General features: G+C 40.7%; 1 protein-coding gene across 2 annotated transcripts in view; it reads left to right on the top strand.

The window, feature by feature from the left end:
- The first annotated feature begins 5,252 nt into the window (after positions 1–5,252).
- eps8l2 (EPS8 signaling adaptor L2) overlaps positions 5,253–12,552 on the top strand; it is a 63,140-nt gene continuing 55,840 nt past the window's right edge. The window contains exon 1 of one of the 2 annotated variants that reach the window (XM_067436934.1): positions 5,253–5,270. The gene's annotated coding sequence lies outside the window, so the exon portion shown is untranslated. Of the gene's footprint in view, positions 5,271–5,440; positions 5,718–12,552 lie in introns of those variants that run through there. The other variant, XM_067436933.1, reaches the window with a different exon arrangement.

Below are 12,552 nucleotides of genomic sequence, written 5' to 3'. Positions count from 1 at the left end.
CTCCTCATCACCTCCTTCCTCTCCTCTCTCCATCACCCCCCTCAACTCCTCATCACCTCCTTCCTCTCCTCTCCATCACCCTCCTCAACTCCTCCTCATCACCTCCTTCCTCTCCTCTCTCCATCACCCTCCTCAACTCCTCCTCATCACCTCCTTCCTCTCCTCTCTCCATCACCCCCCTCAACTCCTCATCACCTCCTTCCTCTCCTCTCCATCACCCTCCTCAACTCCTCCTCATCACCTCCTTCCTCTCCTCTCTCCATCACCCTCCTCAACTCCTCCTCGTCACCTCCTTCCTCTCCTCTCTCCATCACCCTCCTCAACTCCTCCTCATCACCTCCTTCCTCTCCTACTCTCTCCATCACCCTCCTCAACTCCTCCTCATCACCTCCTTCATCTCCTCCTGTTCTCTATCACACTCCTCAACTCCTCCTCATCACCTCCTTCCTCTCCTCTCTCCATCACACTCCTCAACTCTTCCTTTTTGCCTCCTTCCTCTCCTCTCCATCACCCTCCTCAACTCCTCCTCATCACCTCTTTCCTCTCCTCTCTCTATCACCCTCCTCAACTCCTCCTCATCACCTCCTTCCTCTCCTCCTCTCTCCATCACCCTCCTCAACTCCTCCTCCTCGTCACCTCCTTCATCTCCTCCTGTTCTCCATCACACTCCTCAACTCCTCCTCATCACCTCCTTCCTCTCCTCTCTCCATCACACTCCTCAACTCTTCCTCATTGCCTCCTTCCTCTCCTCTCTCTATCACCCTCCTCAACTCCTCCTCATCTCCTCCTTCCTCTCCTCTATCACCCTCCTCAACTCCTCCTCCTCATCACCTCCTTCATCTCCTCCTGTTCTCCATCACCCTCCTCAACTCCTCCTCATCACCTCTTTCCATCACACTCCTCAACTCTTCCTCATTGCCTCCTTCCTCTCCTCCTCTCTCTATCACCCTCCTCAACTCTTCCTCATTGCCTCCTTCCTCTCCTCCTCTCTCCATCACCCTCCTCAACTTCTCCTCATCACCTCCTTCATCTCCTCCTGTTCTCCATCACTCTCCTCAACTCCTCCTCATCACCTCCTTCCTCTCCTCTCTCCATCACACTCCTCAACTCTTCCTCATTGCCTCCTTCCTCTCCTACTCTCTCCAACACACTCCTCAACTCCTCCTCATCACCTCCTTCCTCTCCTCTCTCCATCACCCTCCTCATCACCTCTTTCCTCTCCTACTCTCTCCATCACCCTCCTCAACTCCTCATTGCCTCCTTCCTCTCCTACTCTCTCCATCACCCTCCTCAACTCCTCCTCATCACCTCCTTCCTCTCCTCTCTCCATCACCCTCCTCAACTCCTCCTCATCACCTCCTTCCTCTCTCTATCACCCTCCTCATCACCTCCTTCCTCTCCTACTCTCTCCATCACCCTCCTCCTCCTCATCACCTCCTTCCTCTCCTCTCTCCATCACCCTCCTCAACTCCTCCTCATCACCTCCTTCCTCTCCTCTCTCTATCACCCTCCTCAACTCCTCCTCATTGCCTCCTTCCTCTCCTACTCTCTCCATCACCCTCCTCAACTCCTCCTCATCACCTCTTTCCTCTCTCCATCACACTCCTCAACTCTTCCTCATTGCCTCCTTCCTCTCCTACTCTCCATCACCCTCCTCAACTCCTCCTCATCACCTCCTTCCTCTCCTCCTCTCTCCATCACCCTCCTCAACTCCTCCTCATCACCTCCTTCCTATCCTCCTTTCTCCATCACCCTCCTCATCACCTCCTTCTTCTCCTCCTCTCTCCATCACCCTCCTCAACTCCTCCTCATCACCTCCTTCCTCTCCATCAACCTCCTCAACTCCTCCTCATCACCTCCTTCCTCTCCTCCTCTCGGCTCTTTTCCTCACCAGCATCAACAGGGGTCTCATCGCGAGGATGAGGATGTTGAACCGCCGTGTTGATGCTGGGTTTTGGGGGTGTACGCAGATGTTGATCGCACACCTCGCCAACCATTGGACTCACTTTTCAAACTCGCTGTCCCATCGCTGTGAAAACTCGTTCTCGACCACTACAACAAACCCACAAAGTGTGTGCGACTGTCTTGCGCTTATAAACACATATTCGAACGCTCTCTGTGACATCGTCTCATGTTGAAAATGTTTTTTTGTTTTTGTTTTAAATAACACGTTTTTTTTAAGGACCAAAATCGGAACAGTGAGATGAGGCAAATATATACGCCATGTGTTATATTATAAATGCTTAATACATATAAATATGCATTATTCAGGTGTTTTGACTAGTTTTAATATACATTATAGCTACATTTTTTAAATATATATTTTTTAAGTATCATAGGCAACAAAACCAGGTTTTTGCTGAATTGTGCCTTTCATTATTAACAGGAGTTGTTGCTGTACATGAAAACGATAAATATAATTGATTTCTAAAAGACTAATAAAAGCATAAGACTCGTTTTAGTAACTTGTGACATACCACATGTAGCCAAACTTCTGTATCCTTCAGTGTTTTTGGCACGTTGTTCGTTTCTCCAGTAGAGGGCGTCTATTTAACATGTTATATGGATGCAATAAAAAAAATCTGATTTTTTTTATTGCGTGCACTTTGCGGTTTTGGCCCTACAGTCAACTCCCTTTTGCACACTGTACATTCAAACACACATGCAAATCATAGTCCCTGCTCTCCTAGAACCCCCAGTTTACCAAACCTCAAACAAAGGCATTTGCTTCTGAATGTATCACCCTTCGAGAAGAGAAGGCATTCTTTTGTGCAGTTTAATGAATAATGTTTAACAGAACTTGCTTCTTTCAGCAGTCAGGGTAATCCTGAGAAAGTGAGTGTTCTCGTGTTAATTATAAACCAAAACTCAAGGTTCTCAAAATCAAACACTCCTCTGTGTGCATGCACTGCAGTTCAGCAACCCGTCTGGAAACCAGTGTGTGTTTCTGTTAAATGTTCTGTTTATTTTTACCTTGAAGGGATAGTTCTGTGAAAACTTTAATTTTGTCACACCTTTTCCCTCACTTTCATGTCTGTTTTTCCTTCTTAGAACAAAAACGAGTGATATAAAGCAGGCCATCCGAGCTGCTCTTTTCTATACACTGAAAGTGAACCACAGCTGTCAAGTAATGCAAGATTTTATTAAATAACATCTGTTTCTTAGCTGGTGAATTCAGGGGGATTGGGACACCCCATTCAATCTAATTTTATCCTTAAGATTGTTTAGAATATAGTCAATAAGTTATAAAAAACTATGCTTGTATTGTGCTAATTTGTGTCAGATTCGTAGCATGCCAGCTGCTCCCCAATCACTTCGATTCCACAGAAGATAATGACAAAGGTTTGGAACAATGTGACGGTGAGTAAATAGTGACAATTTCCAGAGGTGGACAGTAACACTTGAGTACTGTATTTAAGTACACTTTTTGAGTATCTGTACTTAAGTATTATTTTTTTCTGGAAACTTATGATTTTAACTTCACTGCATTTGAAAGACAAATATCGTACTTTTTACTCCACTGCATTTCTATCAAGGTCCTCAAAGTCGTTCTGTAGCAGCTCTGAAAGTCGGTGGATGATTTTTTCCTTCTTTATAAGGTCTAGTGAAGTTCAATGATTTCACAGCATTTTTTAAAATTAAGATGGATGTCAAAATGTTCATTTTGTTGAGTATTCACATAAACAAAGTGGATTTTGTCTTAAGTGAACATAAACAGTTGGCAGAATATCAGATGTGTATCAGTGTATTGGATCTGTGCGTTCGGCCTTAAAGTGACAGCAGCTTTGTAAAGGGCTTTATAACTTTTATATAAGTATTTAAATTAGCTTAAGTTAGTCGTATGCTAGTATGTCAGATGGAGCGTCACTGACTGGCTTAAACCATGACGGCATAATTTGCATTTATACAACAATATTAAAATAATGCGTTGACATAAAAAAGTAAATTTATTTTTGATACTTAAGTACTTCTGAAAACAAATACTTCTGTACTTTTACTCTAAGTAAAAATCTGTTTTACAACTTTCACTTGTAATGGAGTAATATTTGACCAGTACTTTTACTTTTACTCAAGTAATGAAATTGAGTACTTTGTCCACCTCTGACGATTTCATTATTAAATAAAACCCATCCTGATTGTACACTGATTAGGAAGAGAAAAGTGTGTTTGTAGGGCGAGTCGCGCTCCATATCCAGTGACATCCAAACCTGTCCAATGTTCCACCCTGTTGCTCTTCTTTCACGCCGTGCTTTGAGGATTGCCTCTCCTTGATCATACAGGGTTACAGAACGGAACAGGAATTTGCTTGCGCTCCTAAACAAAAATCACAGGATGCCATAAATGCAGAGCTTGTTGAGATTTCAAAATGTCCTTTTAGACACGTTTTCCTTGTTTTGCCAGCATGCAAAAGCATGTGATGCATAAAGGATTGGAATAAAATAAAAATCTTGCTCAGGTACACTGTAAAAAATAGTTATATGATGATATGAATAGTTATATGAGCATGTTATAAGCTTTTTCTTAACCTAATTAACGTGTTTAAGATGACATAATATTTTGAGTTTCTGTTGATTAAACCAATCTTCATTTAACACCTTTATTTATTTATTTAGTGAATTCAAAATTATAAGGCAACCAAGTAACTTATAGGCTACTTTAAGTTAAACTAACAAACCAAATATTTTTATGATTAAGTTATGACACCGTATGTTTTTGCATTGATTTAACTCATCAAAATAAGTAACAATTTTTTTTAATAAGTTACAAGATTAAAAGTCAGTTCAATTAGTATTGTAGTTAAATTAAATGTAAAGTTAAATGTAGTCTTGTTATTTTCTTTTTTTTTTTACAGTGTCATGTTGAATTTAAAAATGACATTTTGAAGTATAAATAGTATTTTCTTCTACGCCAATAATCTTTGTTTTATTTAACATGGTTTTGGAGAAAAGCAGAAAATGTGATTCTCATTTTTTAGTAAACATTATATTATGGTATATTATGAGAAATTGCATAAATGCAGTGTGTGACGGAAATGGATAATGCATATGCGTATATATTGCATGTTTTTTTTATTTAATAGTAAGTTTTATCAATATTAAATAATTAAAATTTTACTTAATGATATGTTCTTCACATTTTCAGTATTCTGATATTAATAAATAATCGGTAGTCATTCAATCTCATTGCAAAAATTAACTAAACCTGTCTTTGAATTTGTTTCAGTATCTCCTCAAGTTGTTCCCCCAAAAGCATCATTTTATGGAAGAGAAGTGAGTCAATTTTATTTGAACATTCCTTTCATAAAGCTACAGGGTGAAGCTCTATAAATATAGTCCATGACTAAATTGTTGTGTGTATGTTCCAGAAAGCCTGCATTAAATGTGCATGCGTTCATATGCAGGCTCCGCCCCCATGCATCTCGCGCTCCAGGTAGAGTTACGAGCGCGAATCACCTGTCACTCTCGCTCGAGCGCACCTGTTGCATCGTTCTAGCCTCTCTGTCCTCATCATTATATTTTGTTTTTACGTGTTTGACGGTATCAACAAGGTCGCCTTGGCTACCTCAATCGCGTCGTGTTTGGAGCAGAGTTCACATCTTGTGAGAAAACTGTGAGATTGAGATGGAGTCTTGAAGAAGAGTTTACCTCAGGAGTTTTGGAAACGGGAGGAAATAACAGCGAACCTAAGAACGGGATTATTCATTCTCTCTGCTGAGGGTAAGAGCACTTTTCTTCATCAACACAAAGTCACCGAGAGCGACGAACGCTATTATCTAAACTCAACGCTATTATTTCGGAAGCTCGACGCGACGCGCTGTAAAACGCTCCCGTTATAAAAAGGGTCGCTCGCGCGCTTGTGAAACTCTTATTTGTGTTTCTGTAAAAATAGGTACAACGCAAATAGCCTGCGGGAAAATTTCCTTTGAGTGTTTTTGGTCATTCGTGCGGCTTTAAATGACTACTTCTGTCAATATTTATATTTTGGTTTTATAAATAGAGTTGATGTCGTAGGCTATTACTATTTAATGTCTGTGGTTTATTAAAGACAAACTATGAAGGCAGTGCCATTGGGTTTGTGGGTTATTCTTATTGTGGTGAACTTTTATTACCCGATTTAAAAACAAACATAACAAATCGTCATAATTTTATGCATGCCAAACTATGGATACACTGCACAAGTTTTTTTAGTGTGTCTGTGGTGACAGTTCAATAGATGGACCTGCGGAGAGGGCATCGTTTATTGCAAATATAGGTGAACACCTCTGAACAAGTTACACAGTTTCAAAATAATCAAATAATCGTGTTTTCGAGTGCCGAAAATAAAGGTTCCGTATTGGAATTGATGGTTCCATGAAGAACCTTAAACATATGGAAGCTTTCCATTCCACAAAAGGTTCTTTAGAACATTAAAATGTTTTTCAGAATGCTTTTGTTCACTGAAAGGTATTTCTCGGAGCCAAAATGGTTCTTATATTCCTGTAAAAACCCTCAAACCTTTATTTTTAAGAGCATAATGGAACAGGTCCTACTCAACCCGTTTCGAGTGGGTATCGTATTTGGGTCTCCGGCGCGGGATGCTAAAGACCGTTAACACAGCTCTTGATGCCAGTGTATGGAAGTTTACGTACACAGCTCTTACTAGCTTGCCTCAGTTACGCTCACTCCCATAAAACACACTCCTATCCGGGGCACGCCTAAATGTAACCGGTCCTACTCTGCCCACTCCGAGCAGGATTCGAACCGTGGTCTTCGTTGTGGGAGGAGGTATGCTTACAAGAACGATAGACTGTTAACGTGCCTCTTGACGCCATTGTAGGGAGGCAGAGGTGGACAAAGTACACAACTTCATTACTTAAGAGTTAAAGTAAAAGCACTACTAGTCAAATATTGCTCCGTTACAAGTGAAAGTTGTAAAAACAGTAAAAGTACAGAAGTATTTGTTTTCAAAATCAAAGTAAATTTAGTTTTTTATGTCAATGCATTATTTTATTATTATTGTATAAATGCACATTATGGCATCTTTGTTTAAGCCAGTCAGTGATGCTTCTTCCGACATACTAGAATAAGACTAACAAACTAATTTAAATAACAATATAACTTGTATATAAGTTACAAAGCCGCTGTCACTTTAGGGCGAATGCACGGATCCAATACACTGATACATACACATCTGATATTCTCCCAACTGTTTGCCTTCACTTTAGACATAATCAACATTATTTATGTGAATTCTCAATAAAATAAACATTTTGACATCTGTCTTCTTCCATTTTGCTATAAACTATAAATCAGTGTTTAAAAAATGCTGTTAAATCATTGAACTTTACGTGACTCTACAAGAGTGATTCCTCATAGGCCGTCTGCAAAAAAAACCCAAACACCTTTTAAAGAACAAAAAATCATCCTGCGACTTTCAAAGCTGCTGAAGAAATGACTTTTGACCTTGATAGAAATGCAGTAAAGTAAAAAGTACGATATTTGTTTTTCAAATCTAGTGAAGTTAAAGTCATAAGTTTCCAGAAAAAATAATACTCAAGTAAAGTACAGATACTCGAAAAGTGGACTTAAGTCAGTGCTTCTCCAACCTTTTTGGTCACGCCTTCCTTTCAACCTATGAAAAAATGTGCCCCCCCCCCCCCAAAAAAAACAAATCTATTTAATTTCACAACAAAACAAAACAAGTTTCTTTTTTCATTGAAATTAAACATTTTAAACATTTTGAAATTACAATTGTGTTGCTGTTAGAACTGATCAGGCATAAAGCGCATGCAGTGCACATATGCTTTAACTGTCCTTGTTAGAGAATTTTTTACTTATAGGCCTACTTTTATAATGGCTATTATTGATCACACATAAACTGACATTGAACATAAGAGACTGGGTTGTGTTTATGTCATATTTAATTTTATTATAGTGATAATCATATATATGCACACTTATTGCCTGAACCACATTAATGTTTAATATTTTTTTAATGTAAACGAAAAGAGGCAGGGCTGTGTTTTATATTTCGTTTGTTATAAATATATGCAGTGAAGATAATCCATATGCGTTGCCTGAACCACATTTGTGTGGCTTAATGTTTGTTAATTAAATGAAAAGAGGCAGAGTGGTGTTTTATGACATTTCGTTTTATTGTAGCCTAAAATATACAAAATATATAAAGTGAGAGCGGACTTGTTTCCGCCCGACCTCGGGAATTCGTTCTCCCGAGTCGAACTTGAACGCGAGACAGGCGGAAGTAGCGCTGAAAGCGGCCGTCATCCAGACTCAGCTCCTGAAGCGCCTTGAATGTGCGTCTACTCTACTTCAAATGCTCGTTTTATATGCGCGTTCAATCCGCTGTGGACGTGCGAGTGGATTCAAAATGCATCCAATAGACGAGAATTTGATGCTCGATTTGCATTCGGTGTGAACGCAGCCTCTCCTCCTCGCCAACCACATTAACACTGAGAACAAGATATGCCTCATGTTTTCTGCATTTAGCTTTTGAATGACCAGCACCTGCCTGGGATGTATGTGAGACATGTCTGTCTACTGCTTTTCTCTTGCCTTTTATAAACCGATCCATCTTCCATGCGACATCAGTTAACTTGGCAGTTGTTTTTTTTTTTTTTTTTAAGTCCCGCGCCCCCCCTGCAGTACCTGTGCGCCCCTCTTAGGGGGCGTGCCCCACACTTTGAGAACCACTGACTGAAGTACAGTACTCAAGTAAATGTACTTAGTTAATGTCCACCTCTGAAGGGAGGTTTACGTGCAGGGCAGTTTAACCGGTGAGGGGATGCACGCAACTAAGCGACAGAGTCCATTAAAGGGTAACTAAACCCTAAACCAACTTTTTTTAGTTAAAGACCTGCAATACTGGGGTTTTATTAATGCTGTTTATTGATTCGAGTAAATGTTTTGACATTTGGGTATAAAGTGTTTTAATTCTATAATATATGGTGTAAAAACGTCTTAGTGCTGCCCTCTTAAGGTTGAACGGTGGCTACTGCAGTCGAATTTTCCTATTGGACGTTGTGGTGCTTTGTGACGTAGGATGGTACTTCCAACGGGCCCCTGGCACGAGCTCACCACGCCCTAAGAAATGTTTTCCCGTGATCACATGATGAGAAGGGCTTCAGTCCAGTATGAGCGCTCATGTTACATGAAGTAGAAACATTATGAATTAAACTTTCTCGTCACTTGCTTTCAACATCCTAATGATGAAAATACAGATAAATAATGCAGTTGTAAGCACATGTTAAGCTTTTCTTCTGATATTTTTGCCACCCCTCATGTCTACAGATAATTTTCATACTTCAGACGCTTTCAGACAAACCTTGATACGCAAATGGTTGCCGTGGTAACGAACAACAAATCCGTAACGTGCTAGACTGCTGGCGTATGTAGTCTAACTTTTATTTGAGGAAATCTGTTGTAATAGGCTATTAGGTTTGAACTTATTGGTCCTGTGGCATTTTTTAGTGGCATTCAGTATAAGGATATGACTGTTCAGTGTTCATCGATTAGTTAGTGATCTCATTCTCTCTTGCGCTGCTGCTTCGCTAGCATGAATGAATGAAGGAGCATCGTCGGCATCGGGAGTTAACGTAGTTTGAGCCAGCGGCTCGATTGATAAGGCTCTTTGTCCACAGACATTTTACCCTCCTCCACTTCAGGTGAAGGTGGTGGAGAAAAGTCCTCTACTTTAGATGACCGCTCTGTTGCAAAGCTACTGTCCTCACTCCAGTCACTATCCATCTTTGCGAGTCTGACAACTGTCAAACAAGTTGTCACTACGGGTCTCAGGTGCACGCCTCCCCGCTCAGCCCCGCCTCGTCTCGTCCCTTCTGCCTCTGCTGGACTTTTGCAGCATTTTTCAAATATTGTCAGTGGGCGGAGTTAGGCTGTGAACAGGGGTTTAGTTACCCTTTAAAGATGACGAGGTATATGCCCCAAAGTTTGCATAGTCTTCTGCTGCACACTCAAAAGTATGTTCTTTTTCTATACAAAAAAGAGTACATACTTTTAGTATGTAGTATAAGTAGGAAAATTGGGACGCAGCCTTTAACGTCAGTCGCTAGCATTAGTCAGTGCTGTTTTACTACACTGTAAAAAAAAATTCAGGTCTCCAATTGAAAATTTTCAAGTGACTGATCACATCTAAATTTTTCAGCTGGCCGAATTGAATTTCTGTGAATTAAATTGCATCAATTGACAAGACTGAATTTTTTTAAATTTGTACAGTGTAGTTGATTGACAATATTTGGAATGATAATCTGATATGTCACATGTTGTATTGTTTTTTTATATTCCTTTGGAAAACATGTACTAATCTGGATCCGTTCCAGGCAGCCGTGACCCCATTTTCAAACAACAGCAATGACCCGAGTGGGATTTCTCGATCAATCACAAATCCAAACCTTTCCATCTGATATCAGGCTGGCAAACAAGCGACACAAACATCCCTCTGATTACTCTGGTCTGCGATCACAATAAGAGTCAAACACGTTTATCATTCACATGAAAACCATCATCATCATAACAGGCGTGGAAAAAAGCCTTTAGCTTGCACTTAGGCTTATGGTTATGTTTGATTCCCATTACAATGCCAATTCACCCCATTTCCATTTGCACATCTGTTTGAGAAGGCATTACATCATTCACCGAAGTCAATAAAGGTGAGCTTAATGGTCATGGGTACATGACGTTTCTGTTTATAATCTTTTAAAGCTCACACAGCACAGCTCTCTGGTTTATTCAGGCCTGAGATGAGATTGGCTGAGTCACCCAAAACGTTTTAATTGATTGGTCGCTGTAATTCCTCTCACCTCGGTGAATCCATCTAATGAGCCGATGATGCCTAAAAATGAGCACAATGCACAATAGAGCAGCCGAAGCGAAGACGCTCCCTTCAGAGGGTGATTGTTTTTGCTCGCTCACCTAAGTGAAAGCAAATTAAATTACATATCATGTTCCTTGTCAAAAGACGGCTGTGACTCTGAACGTGGGTGGTTTGTTGTTGCACGTTTGCTTGGAAACCGAGGTGGTCATTAACATATTCTCAGGTTTAGATGTGACAGTTCTGTGTGTTCATTCATGCTTCAGAGACTGTCGATCAGGTCGAGCACAATTTAGAGCTAGAGAGCACCTTTCAGTTGTCAAGTAGGAATTTGAATTGACTTGATTTGCATTTAATTGAATACTGTATTTTGCCGACAGGATTTAAAGTGGAATGACAGGAAGAGGAATTCAGTTCAGCGCAGTCATATAAACAGGAATTTTATTACACTCTAAAAACTGCTGGGTTAAAACAACCCAAGTTAGTTTGAAAATGGACAGAGTCCGACAGACGCAGAAATTGGGTTGTTTGAACCCATTGAATGGACCCATTCAAAAAACCTAATTTCTTCACAAAAACACATAATTGCATCATTAACTTAAAATAAAAAAAAATGTCTTAGTGTGAATAATTTTTGTAGACAATAACATTTTTAAAAATCTAAAGAACCTTTTGTGGAATGGAAAGTTTTATGGATGTTAAAGGGGGGGGTGAAACACTCAGTTTCAGTCAATCTCATGTCAATCTTGAGTACCTATAGAGTAGTATTGCATCCTTCATATCTCCGAAAAGTCTTTAGTTTTATCATATTTATAAAAGAAATATGGGCTGTACCGAGTCTTTCCGGAAAAAAACGAGCGCCTGGAGGCGTATCGTGTGGGCGGAGCTAAAGAATGACGAGCACGCAAAGCGGTGACGTCCTCAAGTGTGGAGAAACTCATGGCTATCGATCAGATTCAGCTAATACAGATATGATCCAGAATCAGATTCGGAGGCTGAAGTAAATTGAACAGGAGAAACAGCAACAGCAGGACGTCCGTCTCTGTGGTATGGACTGTATTTAGTGGCCTGTCAACATTTGCGCTTGTTTACTCGCAGTTTATGAGGACATGATTCGGTTTATGGACTATTGTATGCGACTAAACCTTAGCAGTAGCAAGCAAAACGGTTTTGCACGTCAGACTAGTGTAACGTTATACATAGAACAACAATGGAGTCCGTTAGCGCATTTGAATGACGAAGCACGCGATCGTGTCGTTTACTGATGTTTACTCACGCGACGATAGACGACAGCACAGACATTTGAAGCAGTTTAACTCACCGGCTGCTTCCAAAGCAGGACCGAACCTTTATCGCTGGGACGGCTCCGTCAAAAACACACTTCTTTGGTATGATTTGGTGAAGTCCTGTGACAGCAGTGAACGGTGGAGATCCACTTTGCGATGCGACTGAAGTGATGATGTGAAGCTTCCCGTCATTTCTGCGTTCAAATCGGTTCAAATGCAGCGCTGCCTTCCCGGAATGCTGTGCTGAAGCGCTGAAGTCGCTCGACGTCACCCATAGAAATAAAGTGGAGCGCGGCGCGGACTATAATTCACTATATACACTAGAGACTATATAAGTGTTCACGGACGAGTGGATCTGCACCTGAGAGAGTGTTTATGGGCGTGCGTTTCCTCTCTCTCTCTAGTCACACGCGCGCGCACCCTACCGGGAGAAGAGCCCGTA

The sequence above is a fragment of the Pseudorasbora parva genome, chromosome 25 (assembly GCF_024679245.1).
Source record: "Pseudorasbora parva isolate DD20220531a chromosome 25, ASM2467924v1, whole genome shotgun sequence".
Taxonomy (NCBI): domain Eukaryota; kingdom Metazoa; phylum Chordata; class Actinopteri; order Cypriniformes; family Gobionidae; genus Pseudorasbora; species Pseudorasbora parva.
This window is presented reverse-complemented; position numbering and strand designations above follow the sequence as displayed.